The sequence below is a fragment of the Falco peregrinus genome, chromosome 9 (genome assembly GCF_023634155.1).
Source record: "Falco peregrinus isolate bFalPer1 chromosome 9, bFalPer1.pri, whole genome shotgun sequence".
In the NCBI taxonomy this organism is placed as follows: Eukaryota; Metazoa; Chordata; class Aves; order Falconiformes; family Falconidae; genus Falco; species Falco peregrinus.
Window position 1 is genome coordinate 8,774,904 of NC_073729.1, and position 21,757 is coordinate 8,796,660.

Below are 21,757 nucleotides of genomic sequence, written 5' to 3' on the forward strand. Positions count from 1 at the left end.
ACAGGTAAGTCTCCTCTATTAACCAGTATAAGAAGCTGCAAAGTTCAGAAAAAAACGCTGAAATGAAAAGCAGCCATTAAAGATATTCTGAGATGAACGGATAACTTACCTAAACTCAGACTGACCTCCTCTGATTTTCCACATATGGGTCAAATAAAGAAAATGTCAATGTGAGAGACAGTTCTGGAGCTTAATATACCCTTCTGAGATTATCAAAGCATTGTAATATTAACTCTGCTGAGGAATAGTTTGGAGTTTGTGCTTACATAACTCAAAGAAGTCACAGATCAAATACGTGACAAAGTTATGTAACAACAGAATACATGTAAAAGTTCATGCAACGAAGAAAGACTTAGAACGGAATAGCTAAGACATCAGTAGAACACCCTCTAGTTAACATGGTGGATACAACAGGAAAAAATAGTTTCTATAGGTTTCAAGTTCAAAGAGTTTTGTTTTTAAACCCAGAAACAGATTAACAATGTCTTGTTCTGCACTAAACTTTGGAAAGCTGTCTCTCCTAAGTTAACCAGCATTTCCAAGTAAAATTAGCTACTGAAAGTCACTTGTGATAAAGGCCTGTAAAAAAAAGATTGCATAATACCAGAACTCAGAACTTCCTGACAGTTTTAGCTTTTGTAGTAGACCACTGTATTTTAACAGCTAGAAAGGTAAAGGTTGTTTGGGGGTTTTTTTAAGGTAAAATCTCTTTGCGGACCACTGTATTATAATTACAGATATCTTTGATATTAAAAGGCATTTTAAAAAAATCTACACCCACTTTTCTCTCCATCCCTTTCGAAGGGATTTAGTGGCTCACAGAAGCCATCTGGCTAAAAGTAATTGAGCGCATAATCCTTTGCAGTCACATCCATGCCCCTCCAGCACCATTTCTTTAAAGATGAAAGTATGGGGATCTGGCTGCAGGCCCAGTCAATAGGGGACAAGCAAGTGAATAGGGCTGACAACCACACAGCCTGAGGCTGCATTAACTACTCGATACCTCCTTTTATATTTCATTGAAGAGCAATGGCAGCAGCTGAGGAGAACCTCAGAGCCACAACTCCAATGGCACTGGAGAAGAACAGTGAGAACTCAGGCTTGAAAGACACATCTCTGTCCCCAGGGGCTAGAAGATTTGGGCAGGAATCAAACCTATTCACTGAAGGGTTTTGTGCTGTTACACTCACTTGTTTCTGTGGGAAGACATTATCTGCATGAGAAGCACCCAAAGCACCAGACTATTAATATCTTCTCAGCACTGGAAATCATGACCATCCATCACAGGATTATCAAAGACTGGTTTATGAATGAGTCAGACTACAGACCTAATATAATTTATGAGTTAGGGCAGACACGGATATTTCATGCAGGTCAGACAAAAAGAGCATACGATTTTCTGTCATGATCATTTATGAGGTCCTGACCTTAATGTAACCTCTCTTCACAGTGCCTATGACTTGTTTTCTTTGGTAATTCCCATGAATTAGCTTTTTTGCTTAGCTGTCTGAACTAATTTTTATCACATGTAAAAGCTTTTTCATGAAGCAACAGAACAGCTTTGCTTCTTACCTTTAAAAATCTCTCCTTCTTTTCCTGTGTATTGATACAATTTCATAGTGAGGACAATTTTACATAAACTATTTTCCACTCCACTGAACGTTATGTCGCTTTACATGAATATATTTCTTGGTTGACGCTAAGGCAAAATATTGCTGTAAATGCTGTATTTTCATAAATGCTATTCTTCAACTTTTTAATAGATTCATTCCATGCATACTATCAATACCAAGTCTTACTGATGGACCTGTACTAAGCTGCCAGCATAATCTCCTCTGTTGTCCCCAGAGCCTTCACCCATGAGTCAAAGGGAAAAAAAGACAACCAGCTCTTCTGTATTTCAAGGCAATGAAGTGATCAAGGTGGAGGGAGATGCTCTGATGAATTGAAAAACTCGTCAGTAACACAGTGGGAAACAGGGATTATTTTTGTTTGTTTTTTAAAAAAGCAGTTGAGATAATAACAACACAGGATGGCCAGATTCAGAACCGGCTGTAGATATGGGTCAGTTAAATAGCAATACATTAATACTAGGTCCAACAAAAGTATTGCAGCTGTGAGTTTCTGACAGCATATAGCATACAAGAAATCCCCACGATCATAATGTTAATAATGCACGAGATGAAAGACAGCATGACTTTACCAAATTTAGACTCCTGTTAAGTATCATTTGGCTTGCATTGCAACATACATTTTGTTCTCTTCTACATTAGTTTAAATCTAAATTTTGAGTAATTGACTCCAGGGTTATATTCTTCTAAAGGAGACTAAGATCAGTGCTGCCTAGACTTGTTTCTGGAAAAGGCCCAAGAATACTAGCAATAGCTGCATATTTTATTATAGCTTTTCAGCACGTTGGGAGCAATTAAACAAAGTGCATTAAAACCAAATGCAGTGACTTTGATTCTTCATCAACACATATCTAAACCAAATTTTTCCTTGGCTTTTTACAATTTGTGATTATTTATATATTCTCATTTGACTTTGTCCATAACCAGTAATAACTAATAATTGACTAGATATATACCTTATTAGTATACCCTCTATGCCTTATCACTCCCCTCAGCATTTTTAGGGTTTCCGAAATAATACAAAGGTCTCCCTATTTTTATAAAGGTATCCATTATTACAGAGTCTGAACTTCTGAGATGCAATTTTTGTCACTTTCTGGAAATAACAGACCCATAAAACTGTATTTTCAAGCTAGGTTATATTTGTTCTGAGCCACTGCCAAATACCACATACTGCCTTTAATCATCTAGCTTGTACGATTATGATAATACAAACTGAGGATAGGTTCAGAGACAGTTCTGTCCAACTTCCTGTTTACCATGAAAACTGTCACATTTTAAAAGCAGTACCAAAGTGGTTCTGCTAATACAGCCTCATAGCAGGAACAAAGATCTTGGGGAAAGATTTTGGGCAATTCCTATTCCATTTTCCTAGAAAGATATACCTGCTTATTTAATTCAAGACGGGAAGGATGTCTGCTTGCAGCAGAGTTTTGCAACAAGACTACATATCCACAGAGACTACAAAGGCAATAGATTCTTGTATTCTTATTTGAGTTACTACTAAAGTCAAATCTTACAAAAGGCATTGGCTAAATATCAAGGAGTTCAGATCTCCAGCTGCTTTTAGTCTGTGTTGCGTGATGGTTTACCCAAGCCAACTGAACACATGGTCCTCTGTGGAGTTGGAAGCCTACCATATATAGACAGGGAAGGAAAGAGACAGAGTGCCACAAAGCAGTCCAAATGCATTTGATCATACTTCTTCTTGAACTTGCAGTCTTCTGTAGTTTGTATTTGCAGTTCAGCACTGCAGAAAACACATGACCTTTTAGGAAAGTCTTTCGCCTCCATTTTTAAAGACTTTCAAAACATGTGATACAGGAGACAAGTTACAGTAACAACAGCAGTCAGTCAGGGTGTGAGACATTTCATAAAAACCAGCAAGTATCTTACTAAAGCCTCCCACTCACATGAAGTTTGGGACGCAGTTGTTATAGCATTCTTATTTTGCTTTTTAAAGCTGAGGCTCCACCTCACAAAAATAATAATAATTAAAAAAAAAAATTAAAAAAGGAAGGGAAACATATTTACAAGAAGCATCTGCTCCAGTGTTGGAAGACCAAGAAATCCTTGGTTGTGGATGCAGCTTGGAGGACTGCCTATAGAGGATTAAGTAATCTGCATAATAGTACCTATAACATAGTGTTATTTTATTTCTTAAGCAACATTTGATTCCTTCATTTATGAAAAATGATAGCTCAGAGGCATTTGCTGATGGGATGTTCCGTTTGAAAGTTCCCTTAAGGTGCTGTGAAGCACCAGTACGGCTGCTGAATTGGCCTGAAATGGAGGAGAAGGGGAGTCATTAGCAGTAACTATGCATACTAATTAGGCAGTTACTGGCACGGAGGTAATGTATCATCACCTTGACTTATTGCACAGAAAATTTCAGCTTTTACAGTTTAAGGTCTCCATCATCTCGCTTCATATGATCTAGTGCTGAAATCTTTACCCCTAATTAATACTGGAGCTGCAGAGAATCTGAACAACCTGCCACCCAGTGAGTACATTTTTATGTCACTATTAAAGCCATTATTCTGGGAACAGTGTGTAGATGTGCAGGCTGTGGGCTTCTCTGCTGTGGGGCACAAATTGTTACTAGGGCTTCAGAGTCATTGTCAATATTCAGCTGAGTATGGATCCTAAACAGTGCTGTTGCCAAAGGGCTAATCTGATCCTAAAATACCCAAGAAGAATGAATAGCAACATGGGATCAGGAAGTTTTATTTCTCCTAATTTGGCATTAGGGTAATTAGTATAGGAATACAGACTTCAGTTTTAATATCCACAGTCCAGAAAAGCTATTAATAAATTAGAGATGAGAAAAGCCTCAAGAATAATGAAAATTTGAAAGATACTCCATCACTATGTACAGCTGAATCTGCACTTGAACAAGAGAAGGTTAAGATGTAAACTGTGATAGCAGTCTGTAAGTACATAAATGAGGAAGAAATTTTGGTAATGAATGTCTTCAAAGGCAAAAGGCAAGAAGTCACAGTGTTGGGAAACCAAAATTAAACGTAAGTAGGCAAATAATAGAAGTGAATTATATTTGAGAGCTACTTTTTATTTTAATAATATTGCTAATAACCAGATATTGGATCTGACCAGTATCTTTGGATCTTCAAGGGTTTCTTCCTCCCTAGCCATTTAAAAATATCTTTTCCAATAGTTTTCTGTACGTCAGAGTTCTAGATGAGTTCCAACCTGTACCTTACATACAAACATCTTTGAATCTTTCCATTGTCCTATTCATGTAATGCCTGCTGGCATCCATTTGCCTTAGTTTTACTGCAGCCATATAGATGTTTTCAAGGCTTACCCCCCCCCCCAAAAAAAAAAAAAAACAACCCAAAAACCAAAACCAAACACCAAAACCAAACCACATCTTAAATCCTTCTCTAGACAGGACTGCTGCAAAACAGCTCTAATGTATATTCCCAGCTTTGGTTTATCACTCCTAAACATTTTTCCCTCTGGTTGTTTTTAATACATTTAACATGTTTACACAGGTAAACATGTTTACTTTAAATTCTGGTCTGCATTGAGTAGTTTTTTCAGTGGGAAGTGACCAAGCTCAACATTTCCCTCTTTCTCCCTCAGCTCACTATTTTATAGTTCTTCAACACTGGTACCTTCAGCAAAACTCAGGTGCTTTGTCTAAATAATTGTAAGCACACACTTTAACTTGCTACTATACTATTATATATCACAAATGGAAATTTACTTCAGAACAAGAAAGCTAGGTTTTCAAACACTGGCTTTTGTTTTTTGCACACGATTATTTGCTGGCACAGTCTATCACACACAGATGGCTAAATATATGATTGTACCTCACTATAATTTACAGACGCACATTAGAGGCTTGGCTGAAATTATAGTCCTAAAGGTCTAACCTAAGCCTCAAAACCCCCAGGATATTTAGAATTAGTACATTTATTTTGGTGTATTATGTCATTATAGTATGAGACAAACAATATGCAATATTATCAGAGTTCATCATTCTCAAGCTCACAAAAGGATGCATTACTGATACAATGTCAGTCTTCACTGCAGAACATTCTTTGTCAAAATTTCCTCACTTTCCCTATTTGATGCTCGTGACCATTAAAAAGATTTATAAGGTAAGAGTCCTCAGTTAATCAGAGGAAAAGATCAGTATGTAAGTTTGCTCATTCATTCTCACTCCCCACCTTCCTACACCCATCTCATCTTTGATGATGCAAAGACAAAACACTATTGCTGGTTTGTTTGTTTTCCTCCAGTTTGCTTCCTGGTAATTTTATTTGATTCCTCTTAATTTTTGCACTGGGAGAGACAGATGGGGAAAACTCATAAAGGAGATCTTTACAATCCAATCATTGTTCTTAGGTTCTCTCTCCCTCTCCCCTTTTAATTATTAGCAAAAAGATCAGGCTCCAACTAGGAGAACTTGTAAGTGAGTAAGCACAAAATACCTCCAACCTTCCTTAGCCATAAGACAGACTGTCTTTTGATGCAGCTGTATGTGGGGCAGATGTGTAACTCATAGAGCCCAGGTTTGGTACTTGGTGCTTCTACACTGTAAAAATACAACTTAAATGTTAGGGGCATGTGCAAACAACTATCCTTGCCATATCTGCCCTAACCCATATTACCTACAGCATTTATCTACTTTGAAAGGAAGCCTGCAACATAAGTAATGATAAAGGAAACTGGAAATATGACCTCCATCAATCTACAATACATGCAAATGCTTAATTTAATTTTTCCATCAATTTCCAAATGAACGAGGCTTATTGTATTGAAAAAATAAAACCAGCTTGCCCTTTGACTTCATTTGAGATTACTCTTCCACATTAACGTCCTCAACAGCATTTCTTGGAGGCTTCGGAGGAATTAGATGAAAAGCATTCAGATGATACACAGATGATATTTTGTTTGATCGCTACACATTTCCACCCACACTTAAGGCCAACAAGGTAGAGAAGCATTTAAAGTAAGTACACATTCAAGCATCAGCACAATATGCCTCAAAGAGAACCGAAGGCATTGGTAGTAAAACCTTATTGAGACATATCGTCGAACAAGAATACACACAAAGATCAGAACCTCACTTCCAGCATGCGCAGCCTACATAATACATTGGTAGCCTTGTCTCTTCTGCTAACAAGCTTTTCATATTTAGTGTTTCTGAAGAGAACCATTTAATTAAACACAGAGATTGAGAGGCTGTTCACTACAATCTGAATCTCATTTTGTTTTGCATCCATTGTCAATGAACATAAATTGTAGAGCTATTACAGATAGAACTCCGTCAAAGTTTCCCACTGCTTAAGCAAAGCAAAAGGGAGTTTAACTACACACATATCGACATTGCAATCAGCGAGGATATATGACTGGTGTGTACAGTCATATATGTGCTAGGCTTGATCAAGCTAATTTCATCAACAGAAGGGAAGACACAGTAGAACAGGCTTAACGCAAGTTTAGGGTAGGCAGTAAGCCAGCCAGATATCCAGTAAGCCTGTAGAGCCTATGCTGCTGCCATCCATGCCTCGTGTGTACTAGTTGTCAGAAAGATGGTAGCAACTCCTCAGCCCTTAGGAAGGATCTGCACCATTGTCCTGGTTTCAGCTGGGATAGTTAGGTTTCTTCTTATTAGCTGGTACAGTGCTGTGTTTTGGATTTGGTATGAAAATAATGTTTATTAACACACTGATGTTTTAGTTGTTGCTAAGTAGCCTTTACCCTAAATCAAGGACTTTCCAGTTTCCCATGCTCTGCCAATGAACAGGTGCACAAGAAGCCAGGAGGAAGCAGAGCTAACCCTAACCCAAACTAGCCAGAGGGATATTCCACACCACAGGGCATCATGCTCAGTACATAAACTGGGGAGAGCTGGCTAGGGGCCACCAATCATTGCTCAGGGACTGGTGCATCACTTGGGGTTTTTCCCCTTGGATTTTATTCTTCTCTACCCCTCTCCACTAAAACTATTATTGTTGTCAGCTTGTGGTTTTTTAAAACTTTATTGAACTGTTCTTATCTCAACCCACAGGCTTTAACTTTTTCTGATTCTCCTCCCCATTCCACCGGGGGTAGGGTGGCATGGGGTGGGTGAGCAAGTGGCTGCATGGTACCTAGCTGCTGGCTGGGATTAAACCACAACAGCCCTACACAGACTACATAGTTGCGGGGACAGGGGGACAAGGAAGGAAGAGGGCTAATTGACATCAGCTGCCAAGATGTGTTTGCTGATCAGGTTGGGAAGACAGTATCCAGCATTCACCTCCTAACATACGTCTTACATCAGAGCAAACAGGAGGCAATGCAAGAGCCAGGTGTTTGGCTTAGTGTTAGAGCTTCTCACACTGGGAATTTCCACCTAGCTAGGCAGCAGATTTAATTCCTTTGTGTTCATCAGATTGAATGTAATGACATGTTTTGCACAATTTTTATCCCATGCAGACAAAGTGCACCACATTTACTTGAGAGAGACGGGAGAAAAAAGCCCTCATGTTAAAGGACTGATAAATGGAATGGATGCATCTTTTGACAGTCCAGCATCTGGAGGCATTACTATTTCAATATCTACTTTGTCTAAAGTGTTTTGTTTAAAAAATGTAATTCTTTCTCACCTCTATAAAAAAAGGCAACACAATGTAGCAAATCATTTTTACAGATTCACTGCTAAGCATGCATTTCAGAATAATAAATGACATTCAGAAATGAGCCTGGCCCCAATGGTGGTCAGCAGCAGATGGAAGGGTAACAGATTCTACCTATAATGTCACAACATAAAATGGGAAAGTCAATACATGTGAAAAACCAGAAGGTAGCAGTGATAGCATCTAGAGCCTTCCATCACTGCCATGTCACAAAAACTATAGGCCACAAATCTTTTGAAGTTTCAGTTCCAAAGCTAAACGCAGAGTTTGACCAAGAGTTTAGAGAGATTAATTTAAATCTTTCCTCTCATGGGAAGTGAACCAAATTCCAGTACAAGGAAACCAAAAAAAGTTAGCTTTCCCAAATGAACACATCTTGCTTGGCCTAAGGAATTGGGCAGGCAAAGCCTCGTATAGTCAATTTACACAGCTCTGACTTTTTACTCAGCAGACTCTTGTTCTCCTTCATTGCCCATGATTTCTCTAACATCAGTAATGCCATTAAAATAACTTACAGGAAGTGCAAAACTGAGGACAGCATCTATTGGCAATGTCTTTCTAACCCTTCCAGGACACATTAGGCAGATGTGTGGCAAGTTGTGACTACAGAGAATAAAAATAAAATGGATTCCACAAAGCCTTTCCATCAAAATTATTTCTTTAAGGGCACCAGCAGAGCTGGGAACTGCCTCAGATTTCATCAAGCAATACAGTTATTTTCCAGCATGTTTTTTCTAAGGAAAACAAAATTTAAGAAGTGAGCACTTTCATTTCTTTTTTGCATAAGTCATTCAGTTTTATTTGCCTGCCTAGCTCCAAGCAACACCATTTCATTCTATATAGCCTTGAGTTGCGTATAAGCCTGCATACCTTTACCCATTTTTGCTACTCAGACACTCTTCCTCCACTGTTTCCCACTGTTCTCAATACAATTTCATTTTCTTCTCGGTGGTACAGCCCTACCCAGCATCAATGCAGGATAGCATGGTGTTCACCAAACAGTGACACAGTTATACTGTGAAACTCTTATTTGAATCTCAAACAGCGCTAGGCCAAAACCAAAACTCCTTTTAATTCAATGTAATCCATTTAGGCCCTTCAAATACAAAAGCTTTTTTAAAAAAATGCTTTTACCAATCCCTCTGCCTTTCTGGTCTCTAGCTCTTCTGTATTCACCCTAGTTTAGGAAGATGCCCAGATAAGCCTTCCTTAACTTGCTGTTTTTGCTGTAGTCACGGTAAAACAGTTTGTTTCACAACGCTGTTCTCACTGTTTCCAGCAAAACGTTTTCAGATCTAGAAAGCAGAGCTGCTGATTACCAGACTTTCCCAGTCTATCATTCTCAGTGTTCCCTTTTTCCTCTGTAAAGGAAGAGCTTATTTCAGAGAAAGGATACCCTCTGACTGAGAACTTGGAAAACACCATACAGAAAACTGTTTGGTGTTAGAAAACAGAAACAGCTGCCACTTCCACCAGCACAAGGTACTAATGGCCTTCAGAGCAACTCCACATCAGAATAGAGAGCAGCTTTTGTTTGAAGACCTGGGATACCATATATTGTCAGAGGCCCTCAGATGCATACAATTCATTGCAGCAGAATACTAATAAGAGTTTATCACACTTTGAAGACTACTATACAGGAATCAAAGCCAGGCTGCCTGTGGTCATTTTACACACTTGAGCCAGCTGTTATCCTGTATCAATTCAGATACTTAGGTTAAGGACTGATGGCATATTTGTAATATACCAGTGAGTCAAGCACATTGTAGGTAGTAAAGACTGAGTCACTGTTTCCAAAACAATGTGGTTTTTTCTTCAACACATAAAAGGAAGGAAATATGGTAACACTCTCTTTGCTTGATTATCGCACTACGTATTACTACACATGGCAAGGAGAAAAATCAAGATTATAACATGCCTTTTGGTCCAGAAATCTTCCCAATGACATTATACAGCAATGTTTTAGAATCCAACACTGACAAGAAGTCACAGAAGCAACTACAAATGCACTGGAAGGATACTGAGATGAAATTTCTTTTATTAACGGTATGGGTAAGTAACTGGTGTCAGGAAGACCAGCAAGAAACCTGACAGGACTTGCAACATGAAGATGATTGACCTCTGATGTTCACTATTCCGTTCCACGGCCAATGACACAACACTACATACATGATAGTAACAAGGGAAACAGAGCTGAGTTACAAGTTCTTTCACAAAAACATTCTTCCATCTTCAATTAATGTGGCCTCTTATTACATCAAGATACCACCTACTCTTAATAAGAATAACTGTATATTATCTCAAAAGAGTTGTTTTCAAGTTACACCCACATTTTTGTGTGTAGGGAAAGGTAACAACTACTCCATCACCCAGGCTCCTTCTTCCCCCCAAGGAAATAAAAAGCCCTAAGCCCTATTTCTGTTCCCAAGAGATGGAAAATACCGTGCAACATGCTCTCTCTCTTTATTCAAAGCATTTCCCAGACAACTTCATAGTACAATCTCTTTTCCACACTGACAGCAATTAGTCTTTTCATGTTAAACAGTTTTTGAAATAAAATTGACCCACAAAAAAAATTCAGCAGAGGGCTGCAAAGGTGTTCTCCACCATTTTGCTAAAAACAGTAACCATTTTCTTTTTCACTGCAAACTGCAAAATCCTTCACTTAGAAATGTAAAGCAGAATGTACAGAGGCCTGAGTCAAATCAAGTATGTTTTAAATATTCTTCTTCCTAAGGTTTAATAAGACTGAATTTGTAACATCACTTCACAAAATGCAATTAATTTCTTAATTAGGCAAACTGAACACTCCTAGTTTGGAAGCACCCATGAGTGTACACAGTTAATCTCAGACCTATTTGCTTTTATTTAGTGTCTTTTATCTGCACCTTTGCTTTGGCTAGGTAAACTCCGAAGGTTTTATACTGATTTTTTTTTTCTCATTTTTTCACTCCCACTAAAGTAAAAGATGACAGGTAATAATATAATGTGTGGTGGAAGGCGAAATGCTGACAGACATTGTGTTACTTTGCTTCAATTAGGCTCTAATTACTTCTTCTCTTCAATTAGAAAATCACATGAACCAATTATGCCAGATAATGTGTGCTTATCCTATTCAAACTGCACAATGGGTAAGGTCTATTCACATTGATTATCTTCAATTTATGCTTTTAGCCTTTTTTTCCCTTCTGTCTGCATGGCCCATTACAGCTTTAAAGTGGAAGCTCTTAAGCAGTTCACAGTATTATGATATCATTCATAACAATTGTTATGTTTTGATGGAAGAATAATTTTGATGCCTTGAATGCAGAGGGGAAATATCTCTTTGGATTGAACGTATTTCAATTTTGCTATTTTGGTTAACAATATTCCCATGGTTTTTTAAATAAATATGATACAATGTGGTCTACTGTTAATGGACAGAGCTGAGTGAAACCATTGGTTCTATGGGAACAAAGACAGATTTCAAAACCAAACACAAGGTATCGAACACAAGACCCGATTCCTCACTCACTGTCAGCACAGAGGTATCCAGTCCTAAAAGCCCTATCAGACCTCATTCATGAATGATCTGCTGAGTGGAAGGCAATCAGGAAAGGTAAAGTGACAAGCATAAAACCTAGAAATGAGGAAGTTATGAGAATGTTTTCCTGCAAAATAAAGGGGGAAAAACCACAATGTAATTACTCACCAGTCATAGAACAGTTCCATAGATCTGGATGAGCAGAAAATGCTGAGAAACGATGCTGAATACTAGGGGCATCTTAAACAATCTCACCTGTTCTTTTATAGATATTTAAGGGATTCTACTGATAGATGGTTTTATCTATCCTAGTGCTCAGCTGAGGAATTAAACTTTCTGTACAAAGCACCTTAACATCCATGTTAAACTGTGGGGCCCAGAACCCCACACGGTTCTGTTCTATTCATCTAAGCATCATCATTAAGTGAGCACTGGAGAGGAATCAGTAGGGTAAAGTTTCTAATATAAGTGGGACAAATCTAGAAGCATTTTTTTAATATTCAGAGCAAGAGCCCAGGAGAGTAGCTTAGCCTAGGCAGTTAACTTCTTCATGGGTATATTAAATGAGATTATTTTTAACATATCGGAAAACTTTTAGAATGGAATTACATTGGGAATTAAAGACCCAAAGACTTTGTTAAATAACCCAACTTAGGATGACACAGCCATTGAGATTTTTGCTGACTAACTTTCTTTCCCGTACATAAGCAATTAAAGCTCTGATTTGTGAATATGACAAACATAAATACACACAAGGTACTGCACTCTTTTACATGTGGCATACATATATTCCCTTAAAAGAACCCTGCACAAGAATAGTAAAATGATACTGCATAGTGAAATAAAAACAGGGCAGAAGCTAAAGAGTTAAACAAAGGCAAGTTATTTTCTATAATGTTATGAACATGAAATATGTATTTGTCAAAATGTAATTACAAAGAACTCTTTATATTTCATGACACAATGAATGCCATAATGGAAGTTCAAACATCACAGGGAAAATAGTTACCTATTACAGGCAGAATCATTTTTCATTGAATCATAACGAAGAGATGTAAACAACTGAAGTACTTGTGAGACCCCACTATTCTAAGAAGTTACTGCAGAATTATACGCAGTTTAGGTAAGACAAGTCTGTGTCAAAAAACACCTGGTTTGCCTAACAAGATTCTCTGTCATCAAAACGTTTTGGAAAACTCAGCTTTGAAACTTCCCCTCCCTCCATCCTACATGTTTTTGAAGTCCAGATCTAGGTCCCACTAAAGTCAAGGTCTCTCAATCACCTGCTTTCTTTGACAGCAGAAGGGAAAGAAGCCAAGTGAGGCAGTTTTATCACAAAATTTTTACAGTGGCAGAAATAAAAAAAAAAAAAATTAAAATATCATATGCCAAGAGACTTCCAGTCCATCTGCCAGATCAAAGACTGGAACAAGTTTAAATGAGGACCTAAACTTTTGGAAGCTGATGTGAGCAGAAGTATTTCTCATCACCATCTTCATGCAACCACTCAAAATTCAGTAAAATTCACAGTTTTCCTGAAGTTCAAGAACACTTGTCTAGCATTTGAGTTATAAAAGTGACAAAGAAATATAAGTTAAATTTTTTAAGATGCTTTTTGCACTCAAAAAAATTGAACAGATTTGGTTTTGAAGACTAGACTTTCATTTCTCAATGGCTCACACTTCTGCATCTGATGGACATTAAACATGCCAATTTGGAGTGACTACAAAAACTTTGGAACTGTTTGCACAGACTCAGACTGAATTGATACAATCACCCCATCTCTTTTTAATAAAAAGAGTAATTTTCTGTGAATTATCTTAAGAGTCAGATGGTCAAGCCAATTAGTTTTCTCTGAGCTTAGACACTTTGGCTGAGAGAAAGGTAAGGAAGGTCATTATTTGTTTTAAGTATGAAGGATGCTAGACCACATAGAACTGGTAAACTTGTTTCTCTCATCTAATAAAAATAAACCACTAGAAGTAACAACTTCCAGTTTCTGTCATTATACTGGCTTCTATCCAGAAGCAGAAATAGCAGTACCAACAGTTCTGTGAGTAGGTTACTTTACTGCTAAGGAAAAAGAAATCCTTCTCTCTAATCCAAAGGGCTGCATTAGTGGAGGGGTCATACAAAAAGGGCTTCTATTGAGTACAGACATGCTCTCACCTTAATAGAACTGCAACTTCTCTTTATGTCTCTTCAGCAATATTATGTGCTCTCCAACTGGTAAGAATAAGGAGGAATAAAATTAGACCTTGCCTATACTTGCAATTATTTGGGGCCAGGTATGCTACAGCAATAAAAACAAGGCCAGAGACACGAGGTAAAAATTCAGCAAGGAAGTTTCCAGGCACACAAAAAAAGTAAAGAAACACCAAATTTTAAATGTATGTGTGCAAATTCATTGTCTCTTGGGTATTCATGACAGTTTAGAAATGAAATGCAGTTTATGAGCATGAAGTATTCTCATGGTTGGTTTAAACTACTGTAAATTGCATTTCATTTACCCCTTATAAATACTACTTTAAAACAATTATGACCTATAAGTAAATGCTTTTACTTGAAATGTTACTTTTTATGGCAGGCACTATACATTTGTCATTCACCTCAAATATTCAGAAATAGATTACAAGAAAGGCACAACTAAAATATTTTCCCCGTGGAAACAATTCAAGTACGGAAGTCTCTTCCCAGGTATCACTTGTTCTTGATAATGGTGCAAGAAGAACTTTTGCATACAAATGGAAACAAACACACAGAAGTCAACAGGGATCAAGCAGCACAGCAGGGAAGCAGACACCCAGAAGAAGCAAACAACAAGATGTGAAATTTTATAGCATGCACGTTTCCTAGGTTTAGATATGAAAAATCGTTTGAAAGACTTGTTTAAAATTACAGCTTAACTGAAAACTCAGTTATGCTAAAAAGTCAGCTTTGAAATTAATTACTTGAAATTAGTTTTATCACTAAAAGGAACAAACAGGTTGATGCAACTCAGCAGGAGAAAAAAATGGGATTTTTCTAGGTAGACAAACTCTGCAGTGATCAATCAATCTAATAAAGTAGCAGATTTGGTTTGGGGGACTTATGTTTAACAATTACAATTATGGAACTGTAACAGTGATGAATAATCTGTGTTGTGAATACAACAGTATTGTATTTTTAAAATATTGTATAATTCCTTTGATGATTTTTCTGGCTATTCATCTATTTTATAAATCAGCAGGAGGCTTGACAAGATGAGAAAAAAAAAGGTTTCTTCCTGCCTAGATTTATGTATGCTCAGTTATATTCATTGTTAGTGCTGTTCTGAACAACTTACTCATTGATTTATGCTATGTACTCTGTAAAACCTTTTTAATGTTTTTATGTGCCCTGCATGTATCTCTTGCTTAAAAAAAAAAAAAAAAAAATTGAAGAAGTTTCAGAAATTGGGTTCAGCCCAAAAGAAGTTGTATAAATTGCCTTTTTCCTAAGTTTAAAACACACATATATTCCTTGTTCCTAACCCTCAGGCAAGTAAAGTTAATGCCAATGCCTTACATCATAGGTCAACTAAACAAAAACAACCAAAATATGTTTTAAAAAAGGCAAGTGAGAAAATGATCCATGCCTTTGGCAAGTCAAAAATTTCCAGTGCCTCTCAGAATTCTGCATGTATCCCCTCAGTCTCACTGAAGACATCTCTCAGATTGTCAATTACATCTGCTCTCACATGGACAAATGATGAAAAAGGAGGCGTGTACATCACTTCATCAAACAAGCTTTGGGTATTAAGCCAAATTAAATACAAGTTCACATGCTCTAAGACTATTTGGATTTCTGCTCTTCATTGCTGGAAAGGTTAAGGGCTTTCCCCTCTTCTTCTCAGAAAAGGGGACACCGGAAATAAACCAGTGTAATTCTCCCTCTCTCCAAGGATTAGGCCCTGTTTCCCTCTTCCCCAGCAGTAAGGCAGAGGTAACAGGATCTAAAGGCTTCCCTTCCATGCCTCTCTCAGCAATAGATGGGCTGTCTCTCAATTATTTCCTTTCCCACCCCTGAAAAGCAGCTGAAAGTTAAGTATAGGGAAGCAGCAGTGCACTGTTGCTAAAAGTTGAAAGGAAATAACACTCACTCTTTCTTTCATAATTATACCCATTCTAATGGATTAAAGCAGGTGCCACTGCAATACACCACTCACTCCCCTGTTGAGCTTCCATCTAAAGTATTATCGGTCCCTTTCAACGAAAAGAAAAAAAAAAAAAAAAAAAAAAAAAAAGAGAGAGATACACTTAATTCCTTAAATAACTTTTTCAATTTCTGGGCATCTAGCCCAACCAGTCCTTAGTGCTATTATAATGCAAGTAATAAATGATTATTCCCTCTCCACTGACTAAGAAAATGATTGTTCCCATTTCACAGTTGAAAAAAAATAAATGACTACCCAGATTCCCCAGAAAGTCTCCTTGAGCCTGTGAAGTGCCACAGCCACAAGATCTCTTTACTTCTTTTAAGGCATTGGGTGACTTTCCCAATTCCTTCAGAAATAGGGCATGCTACTGAAGGAAGCCACTAGAGAAAACAGAGCAAGTTTCTGGAAGAGACTGTTCCTAGGAGCTCTCTGGCTGGAAGCTCCCTCATGCTCTCAAGCATAGAGAGGGCTTGCATTTTTACACATCTGATACCTGGAGCAGGTATGCCTCATAGCAGAAGGCTAGAATCTCTCGCACAAGAGTGCTCCATGATTGGGAACTTGAAAGACATGGAAGTAGGAGCACTGAGGAATAGACCATAACACATAAAGGGATACTACATGTTCGAGGTTCTTCACTGTAATAGCAGAGGCAGGCTTGCAGCAATGCAAAGCTTCTTCCCAGTAAAACTGCAGTCCAAAGTCAACAGCTAATTCCAAGTAAAAGTACTGTGGGTATCACAGCAGCTGGGAGCCAGTATGAGGAAGCAGGTAAACCACAGCCAGAAGATGCTGGTAAGCAGCTGTTAGTCTAGAAGCACGGTTAAAATACCCTTAAATAACACCTTTCAAAGGCACTTAAGGTTGAAGAAATTTAAATGCATCAGATCTAGCACATAATGACGTGTGGTTTTGTTGAGGGTTTTTGAACTGCATTTTGGGTCCACCTCCTCAGTGGAAAATGAGAGACTAACAATACTGCCAATGTGACATATCCCACACCAACAGAAAAGAACACGTTGGGAACAGCTTGCCTCAACACATCATGTACATTGGACAAGGTAATGTTGCACACTATGTCCACGGTGCTGGCCACGTCCCCAGAAACCAGCGTGCCCCACATGTTGTGTGCTTCTCTTCTCCATTCCGCATTCACCAGCTCTTACCTATGTCAATCTAGTACCTGTGATGCAAACACCACCGCACTGTCTCATTGAAACACCACTGCCAAGCTCAGGATGGCAGAAAGCAGCAGCACCCTCCCAACCTGCTCCCACCCACCCACCCACGCCCAGTGCATTAAGCATCTCAATGCAGTACTATTCCCAGTGCCATCACTGAACCCGGCAAGCAACAGAGCTCCCTCACAAGCCAGAGCAGAGGAATACAAAATTGTAGACACAGAGTATTTTAAGAAACAGCTTAATGGAAGTTACCAAGGGATGTGAATCCGACTTTATAACAAAGAGACATGTACCGATTTGAGTTTGAGCCCAATTCCCAGAATGACATTATCTGTGTAGTGTTAATTCTTTATTATTCAAAAGATTGCTAACTGTTCATATCTGCACAAATGTGTTCATGCTTCATTCATTCCAAGTCAATAATAATGGATTCTTACTATTGATTATACATGAGCCTTTTTGTCCCATCATAATGAAATTTTAATGTTGATGGTCCCCAAACTATTATTTCAACCTAATAACAGTGAGACTTGACAATTACCTCGCTCTGCGAATTGCAGATAGAACTAATAAGGTCATCCTTAATAACTTTTTGTTTACCTGACATTAGGTAATTTTATAGTTATTATGTATTATTTTAAAGTCAAAGGAGTGTTTTGCAAAGAAATGTTGTCTCCCTGTGGAATAAAATACGATCCTGCCAGGAGGAAGCCTTTCCCTTGCTTGCTCCCTGACCTGCGCTGTGGTACCTGCTGCCATTACCTAAGCCACTCAGCCCAGGGGAGAGGAGCACAGCTCCATAGCTGCAGCTCAAAAGCATTAATCACAAAAATGGAGAGCAGGAAAAACAACAACAAAAAAGCAAGAATCTTTAAATCTTGAAAAAAGTCTTTAAAGGAAAAAATTTAAGAATCAGCAAGGATAGGACTGCTAGAGACACAGTATTAGCCTGGTTCAGTGACCTGGTGTGTTTCACATGGCTGTACATACAGCATTGGTGTGGGGCTGTCCTCAGGACCTTTGTCTACTCTCTGACCACCAGCAGCCCATCCCAGCACCCCACGACACCTCCATCACCGCCAGACAGCAGTGGCTTTGGTTCCCAAACCAACCCCTTCCCTAAATTACCTGGCACTGCTCGCTGCCCGGCCTGTCACCTCGCTCTGCTCCCACCATGTTTGCAAGGCAGCCCTGCTGCTGCACTTACTGCCATGAGATCCCCTCTCTCACAGCAGCGGGACTGCCCTGCGACCAAACCTCCGCTTCAACAAAGTACACACGTTTCCAACCCTTATGAACCTTTTCTGAAGAGCTGCAGCAGCCCTGTCCTGTCACGGGCTGTAACCGGGCCTCAGGCGCTGACGGGCTGTGCCTCTCCACAGAACCTTCCACAGCCACCGCGGCCGGCGGGGGAGGGCTCCCCTCAGGCGGCTGAGGGAAAACCCGCTCGGCGCCAAAACCGGGCTGCCCGCCAAAAGGCAGAGGGACAAGCCGTGGCCTCGGGAGTACACTTGGTGAGGGAAGAACCTTTAAACTGAGAGAAATCAGCAGCAAGGAGACCATGGCGAGGCTTCAGAAGCAACTCTGAGCTGGCCAAATAACTGCCAGCCGCTGGGGGAGAGAGCTGGAACAGAAGCAACAGCTGCAGGAGGGCTCCCAGCGCTGGGCACGCAGGTACGGAGCAAGCAAATAAATGGGATTTGAACTGATGTTAATAGAGTAAATACACGTGTAAGCACTCTCAATGTTATTAGGTTAACTATGCGTATAAGCACTGTGACAGTCTGAGCTTAAGTACCTTACCAGGGCTGGGTTTCCACACAGATATCCCCAACTCGTGGTTTTACTACAAAAGAAGCACTCGTGAGTATGAACCTGCCTGTGCAGCAAGGCAAAACAAAGTCCTTAAGGGTCTTTTCAATTTAGGAAAGAGAATTTATATGGAAAACACTTTTCTGCTTGTTCTGGTCCCTGTGTGGATGGCAGGTTGACTAAACTGAGAAACCTGGCAATAAAATTGTTTCAGGAATGATGAGGGATCCAGGTGAGAAAGCTGGCAAGCCTTGCAAGGTACTTTGTGGGATTCCCTGATTCCACACGTATTCCAAGCAAATGGCCCCACTTTGTTGGCGGAGACAGCCCTGCTTGCCATCTTCATGGCACTGGCACAATTGCTTGGCATTACCCTATTGCTCGAGATTGATGGGTCAAAAGGAATGATTAACAAATGCTTTCAATAAACAGCACTTTTGGAGCAGGAGACAGAAGAAAAGAATAAACTAGAATAATCATAAAAAAAAGGTATACCAAAGCTAAGACCATGTTCTGTTGTCCAGTCTCATGCACACATGTTCTTGGTTAACTAGCTTTTTTAGTACTATGAAGATCCCAAGTATGACAGGGATACAAATGGTGGGAATAGCTATTTCCAATTGTTACAATCTGCTTCAATTACTGCATTCCCCAGACATACTGAAATAGTCAGTTTGGTTTAACCCAAGTCCAGTCAGGCAATTTTACATGGTTAAAGAATGCATCTGAGAAGGGGAAAAAACAAGTACCAAGTCTGTAGCTGGACTTACTGAGCCAGAGCATCCATGTCCGCCACTTCAGTATATAGCACTGGTTATGCAAATGGCAAGGCAGGGTTTGCATTTCCCTGAATTCTGTTTTTTTCATTGCTTTATTTTCCAACTCCTCTTGCACACGACTTCTTTCATTATACTGTTTGAAACCTAGGCAGTAACCCATGTGGCTAATCTGTACCCATTCGTTATACTCAGAAATTCCTACTAAAGAAGTTCCAGGCTCCTCAGCTACAAGTTTGCAGGACTCTGAGAACAGCGAAAGAATATCCACTCTTATCAATACCTCTAGTGGAAATCTACCTTTTCTGCTAAATAAAACATTCTTGTAATTCAAAAAGTAATTCCCACTCATCGAAGAACCAAAAAACCTACATGTCTAGCTTTCTACAACAGAAACTTGAAGGCTTTTCAGAACAACCACCCTAATTTTATGGTCATCCTTGATTTTGCAACAAGCCCCAGTCCTCCTTATAGCCGTTGAAGTTGCAGCTGTGCCTTGCTGAGAAGACAGCATAGAACCTTTGTACCCTGTTTTTCAGGCATGCCAAGGGAAGATAAAATTACACAGGTATTTTCCAAGGACATAATTCCATACACAACTTACACATAAAGGACTCTAAAGGAAACCTGACTTAACTTTCAACTCTGTCCTTTATTTTCTAACTCACAGGAAGGTGTCCAAAGCTCTTTTTTGTTTGTTTCTTTACAAACTTGCCCACAGCTTTAGCATTGCTAAGACTGCTGACAAGAAATCGAAAACACTGTGACAGGATGCAATACTGCTCAAAATCACCCAGATTTGTCTCAAAAACAAGGTGAAGGCTCTTGAAGGCAAGAGTCACAGCTTTTACGTCCTTCAGCTTCTGATGTTGCTGCTGCAGATCAGTACAAGGAAGGTGAAATAAGCATCCTAGGTATGAAAATCAGCGTTCTATTTCTGATTTTCTGCACAGCACAGGCTTGCTTTGCCACTGCTGCTCATGCTGCATTCTGCGCAAGAAAGGAGAGGAAGCAGAAGTCTCCCCAAAATGAACTCAAATCCCCTGGTTTCCAAAGATAAGAATATAAGCTTTTTTGTTTAAAAAAAATACAAACAAATGAATGCCCAAAAAACAGCCAAAGAAAACAAACAAACAAACAAAAAAAAACACACAAAAGAAAACCCCCACACCATACAGTAGAAATGTTAAATTTGTTATAAAGCAGCAAATCAATGTTTCCCATACAGGGAATACTTCCGTTTTCATGAAACAAGTTTATTTCATGTGTATTAGATTGAGAACCTTAGATTAAAAGACCTGAAGCAACGGGTCTAAGCAGTGAAACTCCCAAATAGAAACCTGGATATGATTTTGCACTGAACGTGGGGTGAAAGAAGAGATAGGAGCTGAAAAAACAGCACGGGGGCCAGAGGGGGTGGGGGCGGACACAAAAACAAAACAAAGACTGTTTCGACTTCCTGAAGAAAAATTAGGGCTTATGGCCCCAAAAGAGGGAGAATATCTGGATGGAGGTTTTCCAAAGTATTCCTAAATTCCTAAAATTAAAATCAAAAGTTATTTAAAACCAAAAGTCTCAAACTGAAACACAAAGTATTCAAAAAACAATAAACTGGTTTCTAGAATATTTTCCCTATTCTCAAAAATATCAACAAAATTAACAAAACTGAATGAGCTTGCTCGACCCTATTCTCACTGCAATATATGAAAGCTATAATGTACAGAAAATCATAGCCAAACCTCTCTATGTTTTCAACATCACAGATAAAAGAATTACAAAAATCCCTGTAGTCATATATTGGTGTCCAGATTTCTGAACCGTTTTTTCTGAAATAATTTTAGAACATTTGTGCTGCAAGGTTCTTTTTCTGTTTTTGAAATTTGCGATAAATATTACACCTACCGGGAATGTATTTTCATGCAAAAGTATGTATTACTGAAACCCCATTTATGATACTCAAGGGATCAATATATTAATAAAAGTCAAAGTGAAAGCAGAAAG

General features: G+C 38.9%; 1 long non-coding RNA gene across 1 annotated transcript in view; it reads right to left on the bottom strand.

The window, feature by feature from the left end:
• LOC114010500 (uncharacterized) overlaps positions 1-18,534 on the bottom strand; it is a 239,419-nt gene extending 220,885 nt beyond the window's left edge. Inside the window, exon 1 of the long non-coding RNA XR_008748842.1 lies at positions 18,297-18,534. This is a non-coding gene — a long non-coding RNA (uncharacterized LOC114010500). The remainder of the gene's footprint in view (positions 1-18,296) is intronic.
• Positions 18,535-21,757: the final 3,223 nt, after the last annotated feature.